Consider the following 15,153-nt stretch of genomic DNA (forward strand, 5'->3'; position numbering starts at 1 on the left):
TGGTTTAACCCCTGTGCGGCCTCGGGACGGACATCCAGCGAAAAATCCTATCGCCATTAGCATTAGCCATTAGCATAACAAATTATATCGTTTTATAGATACACCTCTCCTGAATCGAACCACGTTGTCCGATTTCAAAAAGACTTTACAGCAAAAGCAAAACATTAGATTATGTTAGAGGAGTATATCGTAAAAGTAGCCACATAGCCATTTTCCGACCAACCACATGCATCACAAATAACCAAAAAACAGCTAAATGCAGCACTAACCTTTTACAAACTTCATCAGATGACACACCTAGGACATCATGTTACACAATGCATGCATTCTTTTGTTCGATAAAGTTCATATTTATATATAAAAACAGCATTTTACATCGGCACGTAACGTTGACTAACTATTTTCCCTCAAATGCATCCGGTGAAACAGTGCTACAATTTACTAAATTACTATTCGAAAACATTTTTAAAATGTAATATTGTCATTCTAAGATTTATAGATTAATATCTCTTGAAGGCACCTGTAATACCAGATTTAAAAATAACTTTACTGGGTAATCACACTTTGCGATAAAAGGGGATGCGATACTCAGAAAATTACCTCGTAAATATAGGTCTGCGCCATCTTGGAACAATCGCATATCACATCTAGTCTTGTATACTATTGTCAATAATCCCTTACCTTTGGTTGTCTTCATCAGAAAGCACTTCCAGGGATCCCAGGTCCACAACAAAATGTATTTTCGTTCGAAAAAATTACTCCTTTATGTTCCAAGAGCTTGTTCTTGTTAGCACGTCTGAAGGCTGATCCAAATGCTCCGTCGGCCACGGGACAGCTATTTCGAGAAAATGCATTTTTTTTCCATTTAGGTTTGTTCAAACATGTCAAACGTTGTATAACATAAATCTTCAGGGTCTTTTTCAACAAGAGAGCCAATAAGATTCGAGGGGGACGATTGCATTGTGTTTCAAAACGTTTTGAAAGGGGAGGGAAGCCAGGGCCGCCGGAGTCATAATGGTGATGGCCCTCCTCATGTGACCAATTTCAACAGCGTCTCATTCATTCAGTTTTAACAGTAGGAGACTCAAACCACTTTGTAAAGACTGGGGACATCTAGTGGAAGCAATAGGAAGTGCTCAATGAACCATTGCTCACTGTGTGAATTACAGGCAAAGATGTGAAGTTAAGTCCACAATTCAGAATTCCACATCCTGTTACGATCGGTCTCGGGGTTTTGACTGCCATATGAGTTCTGTTATACTCACAGACACCATTCAAACAGTTCTAGAAACTTTAGGGTGTTTTCTATCCACAAGTATTAATTATATGCATATCCTAGCTTCTGAGTTTGAGTAGGAGGCCGTTTAAAATGGGCACAATTTTTTTTCAAAAATCGCTGTAGCGCCCCCTATCCTAGGGGAACGCCAAGAGGTTTTAAACTGTATTCTAATCATATTAAGCGAAGGGTTTATGCATGTTCAGTTATTGGGTCTCGAGCGCTGCCCATTTAGACATTTGAAATGAACGTTATGGAACTCCCTCTCGTGCTTCAGTTATGGGGAAAAGTCCACAATGAAATTGACATTAAATGTGGAGAATGACACATTTGCATCTGTTGACCATCAATTACCCTATTAATTTATATGCCAATGTAGGCTACTGTAGTCTACCATTTTATACAATAAATATGTTGAAATGACATTGCAAATCAATTTGTGCCTCTTGTGCAGCCTACCTAGAGCTTGCAATGGGTTGAATAAATAGCCTATAACTTCAGTTTATTGTTGTAGTCTTGTGTTATTATGCTATTATTAATGGCCATGTTTAGTTAATGAAATTGGAAGTTATCAATTGTGATCATGGTCACAGTTCTATCGCAAATGCCGATCAACTGTTGTTAGAATACATTAGATTGAAGGTAACAGTCAATCAGATTAAGCTACAGGTTAAAAAAAAATGCTTGTTGACAAGCATAGGCCTATTCAGTTCATATCCATATGTTAATACTTGATTCAGTGATTTAAATTACGACCCCAACATCAGTAGCCTATTCCAGCAGGCTATTCGGCAACAGAAGCACTTCTTACATCGAAATCACCTCGCTATTCATGTTGAATAAATGATTCTGTCAATTTGAACTAAGCAAGCTGCTAAATTGTTAATTTTACATCTTGCCTAGGCTAGTGTAGGCAATCTACAATTAGATGTAGGCCTATAGGCTACCTGCATTTAGCACTTTATTTAACTAGGCAAGTCAGTTATGAACAAATTCTTATTTACAATGACAGCCTCCCCAGGCCAAACGCTCCCCTAACCCGGACGACGCTGGACCAATTGTGCGCGCCCTATAGGACTCCCGATCACGGGCGGTTGTGATACAGCCTGGGATCGAACCAGGGTCTGTAGTGATGCTGCGCCACTCGGGAGCCCACGAAGCAAACCATGGCAAAATTGAATTACACGTAAATCTCGCAATTAGGCCATTTATAACATCTGGCACACATAATAAAGGCACAATTGGCAGAAAATAGCCTAACATTAGTGTTTTGAAGTTTAAGGGTGAATTATATTTTGTCTTGCAACATATTAAAATTACTTTATTATTCACATTAGCGAGCAGTAAATATTATTTTGATGGAGAAACGAATTTTGCTTCTTGGGTTGTTAGAAGTTAAGTCAAGATTCCTTCTTAATTCGCTTGATAACTTTATGGAAATAGGGTTTATTGGCTAAATGTGACAACTCAAAAAAAGGGGTTATTTTTAAGGCCTTGTGGGCAGGTTTTGTGCAGTCATTGGGCAAAACATTTAACTGGACCTGGCAACCCTGGTTAGGGCGGAGGGGTGTATGGACGTCCCAAGTATCCCAGAATGCACTGTGCATAAAAACTGCTGTACAGATCAATCAATTGGCAGTTGGAATCAGGGGGTGGTTTTCTGGGAAAGTTGCATTAAATCTCTCAATATAATGAATAATGTGGTTTGATTAAGGGCATCTTTAAACCAATAATTACTACAGATATATTTGGATTGACAAGATTTTACAGCATCTGTATTTATGGTTTTGAAATCATCATTTGTCGTTATCCCCCCTCGAAACTGTAGTTCAAAGAGCCCGTGAGAAATATGATAAAACTTTTAGACTTTATTACTGATCCAAACGTGAGAGAATGTTGTGTTGATAGAATGCTCTCGCTATTTGTATGTAAATGGTTGGAATTTGATAGGACGGTAGAGTGTAGGGGCTGACTGAAGGAGTCTGTTACGGTAGGCTCCTTGCCGCTCTCTCGTTCACTGATTGTACCAGAACCGGAGCGAGGCATGTATCCGTCTCGTCGGTGTTCGGTCCTTCACGGAGACTTGGCAGCATTATGTCTTACCTCCCTGGGACCGGCAGCTAAGAAAGAGCCAACTCCGATGAGATTCTCCCATCCGGCTTCACGGTACTGTCACACCGAAGGACGAAACGGCAGAAGTGGCAAACCACAGGTGAAATCACGCGGCTCATCACCCGCGTCGGAGAGCTCTGGGGCAGGTAGGCTTTTCCAGAGTTCAGGAGGCATCTTCTATTTTAGGCCAGCGTGTTTGAAACTCAGAAATGGGGTCCCCAAGGGGTGCACGTTTCAGTTTTTGCCCTAGAATCATCAAAGTTTAATGATGAGTTGATTATTTTAAGGTGTCTAGTGCTGGGGCCAAAACCAAAAGGTGCACCCCTTGGGGTCCCCAGGACGGAGTTTAGGACACGTTGCTCTAGGCCTTTCTGTTATGTAGAAAAAGAAAAGGCAATTATATAACAACGTTATTCTTGGGTTCTGTTGAAATGATCTTATTAATTATATTGTTGCTCCTTTATCCATCGGAAGCTTGTTTCATGATGTTCAATGAATGTCAAGGCATTCCCTTGCTGACTGGATTCAGTTAATCTTTTATTTTTTACAATACATGTCCCTTCCATGCCCCATGTTTTGTTCAAGGGCACCAAAGCCCTTAAAGCTCACACACATGGAATGACCAGGCAGGAACAACATTAAGTAAGAACCATGACACTGAGAGGCCCAGAGTTGACCTACTAGGCACCTCATGGGGTAATAGCCGTGGGAAGTAGGGGTGCTGAGGGTGTATCTATCACTGATCAAACATTTGCCTGAACTGTCTCATAAAAGGTCTGCGGCAAAGCCGCGGGAGCAAACGAGTTTGGTACAGGGACTGATTGGATACAGCATTTTGATTATTGAAATATCAAACTCTATTTAACTCGATGCTGCTTTTATCTTTGAGGAGCTAATCGGGGACAGCTAGAGCTGGGGACAGGCCACCAACATCGGGGACGTCTGGTCACCCTACTCTGTCTAGAATGCTCCACTTATGGTTGATTAAATGGGACTGACTAGAAAGTTTAAGCATAGAGTTTCTAAACCCAGAGATGCAACATCGCGAGACTTCCGGGAACGCTTGCGAAACAGACAGGACCGGGGTTTGAGAAGTCAATGAGGGAAGTGAAAAATTCTGTGTTAGTTGGCTCGAATCTAAAGGCACAACCTAGATTCAAGCCAATGTCTTAAGTAGTTGAACATGTTATTACTCCAACCTTGCAGAAGTGACAAACGGACACATTTGTCAAAAACAACTTTATATCTTCCCGAGTGGCGCAGCAGTCTAAGGCACTGTGCCACAGTGCTTGAGGCGTCACTACAGATCTGGGTTCGATCCCGGGCTGTGTTGCAGTCGGATGCGACTGGGAGACCCATGAGGCGGCTTACAATTGGCCCAGCGTCGTCTGGGTTAGGGGAGGGTTTGGTCGGCCGGAATATCCTTGTCCCATCGCGCTCTAGCGACTCCTGTGGCGGGCCGGGCGCATGCACGCCGACACGGTCGCCAGTTGTACGGTGTTTCCTCTGACACATTGGTGCGGCTGGCTTCTGGGTTAAGTGAGCAGTGTGTCAAGAAGCAGTGTGGCTTGGCAGGGTTGTTTTGGAGGACGCACGGCTCTCGACCTTCACCTTTCCCGAGTCCGTACGGGACTTGCAGGGACTAACTACCAATTTGATACCATGAGTTTCTACTGCTTAGCAGGACAGGAAAATGGTCAAATTCACACACCTCTCAAGAGAACATCCCTGGTCATCCTTACTGCCTCTGATCTGGCAGACTCACTAAACACAAATGCTTTGTTTGTAAATTGTGTTGGAGTGTGCCCCTGGCTACCCGTAAATAAATACAAATTTGTGGCTTCTGGTTTGCTTAATAAGGAATTTGAAATGATTTATACTTTTACTTTTGATACCTAAATATATTTTAGCAATTCCATTTACTTTCACACATGGAAGTATATTTAAAAACAAAATACTTTTAGACTTTTACTCATAGTATTTTACTGGGTGACTTTCGCTTTTGCAAGTATGACAGTTGGGTACTTTTTCCACCATTTCAAACCCTCAGCAAAATGGCTCCAACACGGCAGGAGAAAAGTCAGACTCGGGTTAAAAGGTGACCTTACCACATAGCCTATAACGGTTATGTCACCTTTACTTCACGCCTTAAGTTTTCCTGCCTGGTTGAAGTAGTGTTTCTGAGTCGTTACAGTCAGAGGTTAAAAGGTGAAGGCTGATTGAGGAGGAACTATGAAGGCACAGATCAGAATCAGAGAGGGGTTATGTTTTAGGTTCCATCATGTCAGCAAAAGCAGGTCATGGTGATAGAAGCCCCTGTACCTCTCTGTATCCAGACAGCCAACAGTACACTGATCTATAGAGTGGGGCTGTGGGGGTTTCATAACTAGCTACATTCACCCACTAATGGTAAATCCTCAGAGGAAAGAATGTGTTTTGTTTTAATTCCACTAGTGGATTAAACTATTATCTAATGACGAGGGGAAGGAAGAAACTAAAATAGTTTTTTTCCCCCCGTTGGCGCACTGCCTGTTTTAATGAGATTAGGGTTACATAATGTGTTACGACTCGAGGTTTCCTTATTAAGAATGTGCGCACACACACACACACACACACTCAGAATGTGAGGCGGCTGGGCCAGGCAATTTTCTGCTGTTCCCCCTCACATCTCCCTCCCATTCATGGGCAAGTGTACAAGGGGCATTTGGGGTAAGTCCTCTTGGGTTGGGAGGCAGCCAAAATGTATAAACCATCAGCATTCAATGTATTCAAAATGTAGATTAGGAGAATGATCTTTTCATTTGACTCCCCAGCTGACTAATCTCTTCCATGCTCCCATCCTTCATTTGATAATTGCCTGGAGCAGTCATGTGATTGTCTCATTCAACGCTGATGTCACCGACATTCCTAAGGAGAGATTCTAATTTTCCAATTGAAATGTAGGCCTGTAGAAAGGCAGGGCCTGCTGTGCTGTCAATGCAGTGTTTTTTTTAATGGAGAACAATTGATTTAGTTCTACAGAATAAAGGAGTAGGCCTACATACAGATTGAAACAATTTCCTTCATCTTTTTTGTTGTCCTCTAGGGAGATGTAAAGTATGTATGTGTCACGTCCTGACCAGCAGATGGAGCTAGTGTTTTAGTTTTGGGGTCAGGACGTGGCATGTTTGTGTTGGGAATGTTTGTGTGGATGATTGGGACTTCCAATTGAAGGCAGGTGTGTATAGTTGCCTTTGATTGGAAGTCCTATATAGGTGTGTGTTTTTCTTTGGGGTTGTGGGTGGTTGTTTTGCACTGCGTTTTTTAGCCTGCAAACTGTTGCTGCTGTTGTGTTTATTGTTTCCTGTGGATGCTTTACTACTTTTTTTTGTTAATTAAAAATGAGTATTCACATACCTGCTGCGCCTTGGTTCATTTCAGAAGACAGCCGTTACAGTATGGCCAACTGACTACACAGAAAATCATGTTTACATTTACATTTAAGTCATTTAGCAGACGCTCTTATCCAGAGCGACTTACAAATCGGTGCATTCACCTTATGATATCCAGTGGAACAACCACTTTACAATAGTGCATCTAAATCTTTTGGGGGGGGGGGGGTAGAAGGATTACTTTATCCTATCCCAGGTATTCCTTAAAGAGGTGGGGTTTCAAGGCTGTTCTTCCATAGTTGAAAAACTTGAGTCAAACATAATACCTTGTGTTTTGGAAACACCAACACTCGGATGCCACAAATCAGATGCCACATATCATTCTGAAAGTATTCAGACCCCTTCACTTGTTCAAAATGTTGCTACGTGGTAAAATGGATTAAATGTTTCAATCTACGCACACACACACACACACACACACACACAACCCCATAATGACAAAGCAAAAACAGGTTCTTTTTTTTTTTTGCTAATTTATTAAAAATAAATACGTTACAGCCTTATTCTAAAAATGATTCAATTGTTTTCTTTCATAAATCGACACACAGTACCCCACAATGACAAAGCAAATATATTAAAAATATCACATTTACATAAGTATTCAGACCCTTTACTCAGTACTTTGTTGAAGCAGGCGGCCAGCTCAAGGAAGAGTCTTGGTGGTTCCAAACTTATTCCATTTAAGAAGAACGGATGCCACTGTGTTCTTGAAGACCTTCAATGCTGCAGACATTTTTTTGGTACCCTTCCCCAGATCTGTGCCTCGACAATACTGTCTCGGCTCTCTATGGACAATTCCTTCAACCTCGTGGCTTGATTTTTGCTCTGACATGCACTGTCAACTGTGGGACCTTTTTTATATACGGTAGACAGGTCTGTGCCATTCCAAACCATGTCCAATCAATTGAATTTACCACAGGTGGACTCGAAGTTATAGAAACATCTCAAGGATGATCAATGGAAACAGGATGCACCTGATCTCAATTTCGAGTTGCATAGCAAAGGGTCTGAATAATTATGTAAATAAGGTATTTTTAATACATTTGCACAAAAGAACTAAACCTGTTTTCGCTTTGTCATTGTGGGGTATTTTGTGTAGATTGATGAAGATTTTTTTATGTATTTCATCCATTTGAGAATAAGGCTGTAACGTGACAGAATATGGAAAAAGTGAAGGGGTCTGAATACTTTTTGAATGCACTGTATGTATATTTCACATAGTGTACATGCAGTAGTTCATTACTCGTGTGCTCAATGGGGCCCTGAAGCATTCCAGTGTGTATATGTGCTCTATGAGCAGCAGACAGTCAGCTTATTGAATCACACTCCACTCGGTTCAGTCCCTCCCCTATCACACAGATTAACTAAGGACAAACTGCACTTCTCTCATTTCATTTGATCATTATGTAGCGTGCCATATCTCTGTGTGGTTGTATGCTGTGTGTGTGTGTGTGTGTGTGTGTGTGTGTGTGTGTGTGTGTGTGTGGCGCTCACAGAACAGTTATAGTAAGCTATTGTGGCAGCCAGATCAGCAGAGTGGGGGAGAGGAGAGTGTGACTGGCACTGGTCTATTCAGGAATGCTGAGTAGCTGGCAGAATCCCCTGAACTCTCACACGGAGCAGTCCAGTAACATCCGCCTGCTCTGGAACGTTCTATCACGTCATTGCATCCATTTCAGAAGAGTCCAATCTTGCTCAGAAGAAATAGTCTTCCCACCAGAACTCCTGGAGAGGGAGAGAGAAACAGACAAGAGGAGCGGGGGGTGAGAGGGAAACAGACCCGGAGGAGTAGGGGGGGAGAGGGTGAGAGGGAAACAGACAAGAGGAGCGAGGGGGGAGAGAGTGAGACAGCCTGGACACTGGGTAGAGTGTGAGTCTGAAGCCAGGATTTGAATCGGAGGGCTGTGTGTGTGTGACAATATATAAGAGAGCTCTTAGAATAGTCGTAAGAAGATGTCATGTGTTTGAGATTTTATCGAATCTGAAAAGTGTCTAGGTAAATAAAGATGGCTTGAAAGACATCACCCCATAGCACTCACTTCTGTCATCATGAAGTGCTTTGAGAGGCTAGTTAAGGATCATACCACCTCCACCCTACCTGACACTCTAGACCACCTCAATTTGCATACCACCCCAATAGGTCCACAGACGATGCAGTCGCCATCGCATTGCACACTGCCCTATCCCATCTCAAGGGTGCGTGCCCAGCTCCCTCCTGTACTCCCTGTTCCCCCATGACTGCGTGGCCATGCACGCCTCCAACGCAATCGTCAAGTTTGCAGACGACAATAGTAGTAGGCCTGATTACCAACAATGACGAGACAGTCCTGGAGGCGTGGTGCCAGGAAAATAATCTCTCCCTCAACGTCATCTAAATGAAGTACTTCAGGAGACAGCAGAGGGAGCATGCCCCTATCCACATCGACGGGACCGGAGTGGAGGAAGTGGAAAGCTTCAAGTTCCTCTTCGTTCACATCACTGACAATCTGAAATGGTCCACCCACACAGATGGCGTGTGAAGAAGGCGCAACAGCGCATCAAACTTTTACAGACGCACCATTGAGAGCATCCTGTCAGGCTGTATCACCACCTGGTATGGCATCTGCACCAACCGCGGGGCAGGGGGCACACTGTCTGCCCTCCAAGACACCTACAGCCCTACAGAAAGTCCAAACAAACAACCACCTGAGCCATGACATGTTCACCCCGCTATCATCCAGAAGGCGAGGTCAGTACAGGTGCATCAAAGCTGGGACCGAGAGACTGAAAAACAGCATGTATCTCAAGGCCATCAGACTGTTAAATAGCCATCACTAGCCGGCCTCCACCCAGTACCCTGCCCTGAACTTTAGTCACTGTCACTAGCCGGCTACAACCCGATTACTCAACCCTGCACCTCAGAGGCTGCTGCCCTATGTACATAGACATGGAATCACTGGCCACTTTAATAATGGAACACTGGTCACTTTAATAATGTTCACATACTGGTTTACTAATTTCACATGTATATATTCTAGTCAATGCCATCCTATTCAACTATTTTGTGTGTGTGTGTGTGTGTATATTATAGTATTCTACAGACAGAATATTTAGTATATCCCCATACTGTCTATACATCCCAACCACCCACCCTGGACTGTGACATTGCTGGTCCTCATATTCATAGATTTCTTAATTCCATTATTTTACTTTAGATTTGTGTGTATTGTTGTGAATTGTTAGAGATTACTGCACTGTTGGAGCTAGGAACACAAGCATTTCACCACACCCGCAATAACATCTGCTAAATATGTGTTTGTGACCAATAAAATTAGATGAGGAGATTAAGTAATAACTCCAGAATGGAAACTGGAACCCCACTAGAGGTCAGTAGATGGTAGCAAATAAATACTGCGCTCCTCTCTTCCTCATCTCTCCTCTCTGGAGAGGTTTATAGTTTTAAACATGATCCTGCATTGGAACACTCTGTCCTGGCCATTGAGTAACTCCCCTACCCGGCACTTTAAACGTGTGTGCGTGTGTGTTACTGCCCACCTCCCACTCCCCTGTGGGTTTTTCAAGTGTCCAGATACATCTGTCTGTCAGCTCCACCTGACTAGCTGTGAAACCCTCACTGTCACTTATGACTAGCAATGATGACGACCTCATAGTCCCCCTCTACTCCTCTAGTCAGTCTCAAGACCGGCTTACTGGGTCTAAATTGTCACACCGTCACCAGCTGGAATGTCACACTGACACAGAAACCTAGAGAGGGACTGAGTTGGGGAGAGAGAGAGAGAGAAATTGAGGAAGACCGAATCGGAGAGTACTAAAAGCAGCAGAGAACTGAATTGGGAGGAGTCAGATTGTCCGAATTGAGTGAGAGAGAAAATCATAAACCCCTGAAGGAGGAGAAAGACGGTGAAGGAGCTCATTAAAGTAGAATAAAGCTAGAGAGTTGTTCTGTTTTTCTCAGATAGACAAGACTAAACACTGGTGATGATCACTAAACCACACTGACATATTCTCAGGATGGAGATGATGGGTAAGACCACATATTTGTGTCTCTCTTTTAGATCCAGTCCCTGTCTACTCCCTCTCTGTCCTCTTTCTAGCTGCTCACTCACAAAATGGCTTCCAAGGAACGCAGAGGATGAGTCCGAGCCTGACTGTTGTCAAGAGGGTGTGTCCTCTGAATTCGCTAGCCTTTTTAAATCTGTGGACATTTATTGTGGTAAACGGAGCAAAATAATGTGTCGCGGTTGACCAGTCAACCTAAGAGCATTCCATGCTTTACTGAGTGATTACAGATGATCGATTTAGTCGGATTCGGACATGATCTTTCATGCGAGAGCCTAAGAGACATCTGCCCCACACACAGTCTCTGCTGACTGCTGGGTAACTTGACAGGAGTGAACAGGATTACACTCTGCACTCATGTTTGACAATGTCTCATGAGCTGTCAGGGGAGTTTGTTTATGTAGGTGTGATTATGTGCGCACACGGTTTGTGTACAGTTTTGTATCTCTAATATGTTGTCTCTGTGTCCCCAGTGTGTCCGATGGGCAGCAGCAGGCTCTTTGGTACCCTGGCCCAGCAGGACTACTACCCAGAGCACCAGGACTCGGACCAGGACCCAGAGGGCCCGGAGCAGGCCGACCCAGACCAGCTCCTCAGAGAGTGTGAGGAAGCCCTCCAGAACCGGCCGGCCCAGGCCACACAGGGATCTGGTCTACCTTGCAGACCCAACACACCAGTACCAATACAGGAACCATGAGCAGCAGAACACACCATCCATACGGGTCATGATGTGGAACATCCTAGCTCAAGGTACATAGACCTCTGATGGATGATAGAGTACTGCAGATTACAGAAGACCACCAGAGCATCTGTATGTCTGAGTGTACAAAACATTAGGACCACCTTACTTATATTGAGTTGCACCCCCTTTTGCCCTCAGAACAGCCTCAATTCATCAGGGCATGGACTCTACAAGGTGTCAAGTGTTCCACAGGGATGCTGGTCCATGTTGACTCCAATGCTTCCCACAGTTCTCAAGTTGGCTGGATGTCCTTTGGGTGGGGGATTATTCTTGACACAGACAGAGAACTGTTAAGCGTAAAAACGAAGAGTTGTAGTTCTTGACACACATACCGGTGCGCTTAGCTCCTACTACCATACCCCGTTCAAAGGCACTTAAATCTTTTGTCTTGCCCATTCACCCTCTGAATGGCACGCACACAAGCCATGTCTCAAGGCTCAAAAATCTCCTGCCCTTCAGCTGTACTGATTGAAGTGGATTTTACAAGTGACATCAATAAGTGAGCGTAGCTTTCACCTGGATTCACCCTGTCTATGTCATGGAAAGAGCAGGTGTTCCTAATGGTTTGTACACTCAGTTGGTCTCAAGACTACAGAACATGGTAGTGCTCAGTGCTCACGATCAGAAATGGGGAGAAGTGTACAACAGTATACAGTTAGTTATGTCTACTCTGGTAATGTCAGCTAACTACATTTACAATTTAGTCTTTTAGCAGACATTCTTATCCAGAGTGACTTACAGTAGAGTGCATACATTTTCGTCGTTTTTCGTACCAGTCCCCTGTGGAAATCAAACCCACAAACCCTGGTGTTGCGAGCACCGTGCTCCACCACTGAGCCAAACTGGTCCCTGCTAACAGCCCTCTCTCCTCAGCTCCAGGGAAGGGCGAAGTTGTTCTCTGGAAGCTCTGATCTGGGCTGAGAGGAAGTACATGGAGCAGATCCTCAGTTACCGCCCTGACATCCTGTGTCTTCAGGAAGTGGACCACAACTACGACACCTTCCATCCCATCCTGGCCAGCCTGGGCTACCACAGCACCTTCCTGCCCAAGCCCTGGTCCCCCTGCCTGGATGTGGCCAGCAACAACGGCCCTGACGGCTGTGCTCTCTTCTACCGCCGCTCATGCTTCAGCCTTCTCCACACCTCCCACCTGCATCTCTCCTCCATGATGCTGCCTACCAATCAGGTGGCCGTCGTGCAAACGCTGTGTTGCCGGGCAACAGGTCAGAGGCTGTGCGTGGTCGTGACCCACCTGAAGGCGAGGAGCGGCTGGGAGAGGCTGAGGGTTGCCCGGGGGGGCTGACCTGCTGCAGAGCCTGAAAGCTATCACCTCGCAGCCGGCTGGCTCAGATCCAGTCGGTACGGGAGCTGGGAGAGGGAGTGGGACAGAGGGGGTGCCTCTGATAGTGTCTTTAACGCCGAGCCCTCGGAGAACGTGTACAGGCGTTTTACCTCCTCCGCCCTGGGTCTGGACTCAGCCTATAAGCTGCTGTGTACAGATGGGCAGACGGAGCCGGCCTTCACTACCTGGAAGATCCGTCCCTCAGGGGAGAGCTGCAGTACCCTGGACTACATCTGGTACTCTCACGGTTCTTTCACTGTGGATACCCTGCTGGACATACCCACTGAGGAAGAGCTAAGACCTGACCGCCTGCCCCTCATACCACTACCCCTCCGACCACCTCTCACTGCTCTGTGATGTCAGCTTCAGGGAGCAACCCCATAGGCTAACGTAGGCTGCCTATCACAGAGGTATCAGCCAATAGGACCACAGTTCAGGACAATGAAGGAAAAGTGGCTGGATGGGTTTGTGATACTAGAGAACTGAATGCTTATTTTACTTGACCTGGTGGTGAGATTAGATTTTAGACTTGACACCGGGGAGTAGTTGTTTTTTGTATATATTAAAAACCATCACTTGCTGAAAAATAACTACCTCCAGGGGAAAAAAGTTTCTGGCACAGGTGTGATGTTATCCCTCTTGATTATTTCTTTATGTAAAAGAGGGAAACTGAAGAATAGGATAATATAAGTCCTGTGGATAATTATGTAACTCTGCTATATTTTCAGTGCTGTGGCAGCTAGATGGCCAGTGAGCACAGAATAAATAAATAAATGTCCTGTGTATTTATTTTAGTGTTTGATACTTTGTGTAGCTAGTTATGTTAATATTCTGTATCACGTTCACCCAGGCTGAATAAATGCTTGAGCATCAACATTCAGTCAAATTACTTTTGGGAATAAATGCTCACACCTCAATTCTAAAGCCTTTTGTTGGCCATTTAGTCTATAGAATAGCAACGATTAGCAACACTGCCATGTAGTGTTGACCAGGGGTTCTCAAGGGCTGTGTTTAGACACGCAGCCCAATTCTGATCTTTTATCCACTAATTGGTCTTTCGACCGATCACATCACCTCCTTTCACATCAGCTCTTTTTCAGAGCTGATCTGGTTGGTCAAAAGACCAATTAGTGAATAAAAGATCAGAATTGGGCTGCGTGTCCAAACGCAGCAGTGGTGTAAAAATACTTGAAAGTACTACTTAAGTAGTTTTTTGGGGGGTATCTATACTTTTCTATTCATATTTTTGACAACTTTTACTTCCCTACATTCCTAAATACAATTATGTACTTTTTACTCCATACATTTTCCCTGAAACCCAAAAGTACTTTTTGAATGCTTAGCAGGACAGGAAAATTGTGAAATTCACACTTATCAAGAGAACATCCCTGGTCATCCCTACTGCCTATGATCTGGCAGACTCACTAAACACACATGCTTCGTTTGTAAATGCTGTTGGAGTGTGCCCCTGGCTATCCATAAATTAAAAAAGCAAATGGTTGCAGTCTGGTTTGCTTAATAAGACATGTTTATACGTAAGTACATTTCAAACCAAATACTTTTAGACTTACTCAAGTAGTATTTTACTGGGGGACTTTTACTTGAGTCACCTTAATAGAAAATATCTTTACCTTTACTCAAGTATGACAATTGGGTACTTTTTCCACCACAGAAATGCAGCTAAAGTGGGGTCCTGCAGGGCAGATACGTTTAAAAAATATATATGAATATTACTAAACAGTTTAATCAAATTGTCTCCGTGGAATAAATTCAGTGTAATACAATAAAATGTAATCTACAATTTATGTTCTTGCCGCATTCATGTGCTAGTCGAAACTAGGAAACTCAAATGTCCGACTTGCTAACTGGTTGAACGCGGCACAACTACAACCAGTTAGCATGTTGGAAATGTCAGAGATTACTAATTCCGACTAGCACGTGAACACGGCAATAACCCTGGGCAACATGGGCCTGGGAGACTCACAGGGATATTGGTAACCACAGTACTCCACACGTCACGTATTCCCCCAAAATAAACTGTAGTTTAAGCTTTAAAACTGACTCATGGGCCTACCGAGTGGCGCGGTGGTCTAAGGCACTGCATCGCAGTGTTAGCTGTGCCACTAGAGATTCTGGGTTCGAGTCCAGGCTCTGTCGCAGCCGGCCGCGACCGGGAGACCCACAGTTTATT

At 44.1% G+C, this 15,153-nt stretch overlaps 1 pseudogene; it reads left to right on the plus strand.

Moving 5' to 3' along the window:
• The first annotated feature begins 12,218 nt into the window (after window positions 1-12,218).
• LOC115205009 (nocturnin-like) lies at window positions 12,219-13,882 on the plus strand (annotated as a pseudogene).
• The last annotated feature ends 1,271 nt before the right edge of the window (window positions 13,883-15,153 follow it).

This window comes from Salmo trutta, chromosome 13 (assembly GCF_901001165.1).
Source record: "Salmo trutta chromosome 13, fSalTru1.1, whole genome shotgun sequence".
Classification (NCBI taxonomy): Eukaryota; Metazoa; Chordata; class Actinopteri; order Salmoniformes; family Salmonidae; genus Salmo; species Salmo trutta.